Source organism: Mercurialis annua, assembly GCF_937616625.2.
Source record: "Mercurialis annua linkage group LG4 unlocalized genomic scaffold, ddMerAnnu1.2 SUPER_6_unloc_1, whole genome shotgun sequence".
In the NCBI taxonomy this organism is placed as follows: domain Eukaryota; kingdom Viridiplantae; phylum Streptophyta; class Magnoliopsida; order Malpighiales; family Euphorbiaceae; genus Mercurialis; species Mercurialis annua.
The window spans coordinates 262,501-265,000 of NW_026605938.1; positions in this window are offsets into that span (position 1 = coordinate 262,501).

Sequence of the window (2,500 nt, forward strand, 5' to 3'; positions counted from 1 at the left end):
TCTCGGCCGCGTGCCGGAACCGCAAGGCCCCGAGCGTCCTTTGACTCGGAAAAACTTTTCTCGCACGGTGCCGCTCCGGCACGTCGAGTGGACCACTGGGAGGCCCTCCGTGAAGTTTGGTGGTTTTCGGATGCGCATTTTATGTTTTATGAATTTTCGGCCCATTCCGCGTGGCGGAAACTGCGGCAAAAGTGCACAAAATGATAGTGTCCCGAGCAAAATAAAATTGGAAGCAAAATGTCCCGGACAATAATTTGCGAGTAGTTAGTATACATTGAAAGGGGATTTTGCAAAGAAGTTTGGTGATTTTTGGACATATATTTTGCCGGTTATGAATTTCCGAAGGTAAAACGATTAAAAAATTAAAAAAAATACCTCCGGGGCTCGAAAAATTTCGGTATTTGTTATTATGCGGGTTTGGATATATATAAACATATTTCCAAAATTTCAGATCAAAATTCCATGCCGATTTTTAAAAATGGGGGGGGGGGTTGCTGGGCACATGTGATATTTCCTCCTGGCAGTCCAAAAAAAGTCCTAAGAGCTCTTTAGGGGGGTGCACCATTCCTCACCCCCGCGGGCTTGCCGCAAGCCCTCGTCCGCGGTGCAAGCGGCGCGCGCGCGCGCTATGCGAAAAATGCTGGAAATTGCGGAAAAATCCCTGCCTGGCAAAATTACGGAAATGCCCCCGGATAATTACGGATATGCCCCGCCCGGAAAAACTGCGGCGAATCGCGGAAAATGCCCGGCCGGAAAATTGCGTCGAAATGCTCGGAATTGCGGAAAATCCCCCCCCCCCCGTGCATTAATCTAATGACCGGGTGCGGGTGCGGGTGCGGGACCGGGTGCGGGTGCGGGCACTCGGGCACTCGGCAGCTCGGCGCGAGACGCGAGCGCGTGTGTGGCCTCGAAGACCCTCGGAAAGGCCCGCCGACGTCCCTCCGAAGGCCCTCGCATGTCCATCGGAAGGACCTTCGGCAGCCGGTCGGCAGGCCTTCGCCAGCCCAGCGGCGGCCCTTGGGCATCGGCAGCCTTTCGGCTGGGCTTCGGCAGCCTTTCGGCAGCGCATCGGCAGCGCACCGGCAGCCCTTCGGCAGCGCATGGGCAGCCCTTCGGCAGCCCTTCGGCAGCGCATGGGCAGCCCTTCGGCAGCCCTTCGGCAGCCCTTCGGCAGCCCTTGGGCATCGGCAGGGCTTCGGCAGCCCTTGGGCATCGGCTGGGCTTCGGCAGCCTTTCGGCAGCCCTTCGGCAGGGCTTCGGCAGCCCTTCGGCAGGGCTTCGGCAGGGCTTCGGCAGGGCTTCGGCAGCCCTTCGGCAGCCCTTCGGCAGCCCTTCGGCAGCCCTTCGGCAGGCCTTGGGCATCGGCAGGGCTTCGGCAGCCTTTCGGCAGCCCTTCGGCAGCCCTTCGGCAGGGCTTCGGCAGCCCTTCGGCAGCGCATGGGCAGCCCTTGGGCATCGGCAGCCCTTCGGCAGCCCTTCGGCAGCCCTTCGGCAGGGCTTCGGCAGCCCTTCGGCAGCGCATGGGCAGCGCATGGGCAGCCCTTCGGCAGCCCTTCGGCTGGGCTTCGGCAGGGCTTCGGCAGCCCTTCGGCAGCGCATGGGCAGCGCATGGGCAGCCCTTCGGCAGCCCTTCGGCTGGGCTTCGGCAGGGCTTCGGCAGCCCTTCGGCAGCGCATGGGCAGCCCTTGGGCATCGGCAGGGCTTCGGCAGGGCATCGGCAGGGCTTCGGCAGCCCTTCGGCAGGGCTTCGGCAGCCCTTCGGCAGCCTCTCGGCTGGGCTTCAGCAGCCCTTCGGCATGCCTTGGCATGCCTTGCATACATTCCCCAGCCGTATGAACCTCTGCTGGTTTTGCTTCCCAGCCGAATGAACCTCTGCTCTGTGTAAAAATGTATATGTCTTGCACTAAGTGAAATTCTATAATACTTTCCTCGAACAATATTCATACAGTAGTTAATATATATTAAATGAGGAATTTAGAAAGAAGTTTGGTGATTTTTGGAATTTTTTTTTGCCGGTTATGAATTTCCGAAGGTAAAACGATAAATAAATAAAATAAAATACTTCCGGGACTCGAAAAATTCTGATATTTGTTATTATGCAGGTTTGGGTATATATAAACATATTTCCAAAATTTCAGATCAAAATTCCATGCCGATTTTTAAAAATGGGGGGGGGGGGTTGCTGGGCACATGTGATATTTCCTCCTGTCAGTCCAAAAAAAGTCCTAAGAGCTCTTTAGGGGGGTGCACTATGCCTCACCTCCCTGCACCAACTGCCGAAGGCTTTTGGTGCGCGCCTTTTGGCGCACCTATGGCACTGACGAGGGAAGGAAAAAAAACTCGTCGACCCGTTTCGGTGTTGGAAAAAATATTTTCGGATTCGGGGGGGCCCGGCCCCCGAGGTGTAGGTTGTTGGTATTTTTTGACGGAAACCTAGGCGAGCATTTGCCGAAATGAATCTCGGTGAATGTATAGCTTATGGTGTCACGTTGTATGCTAT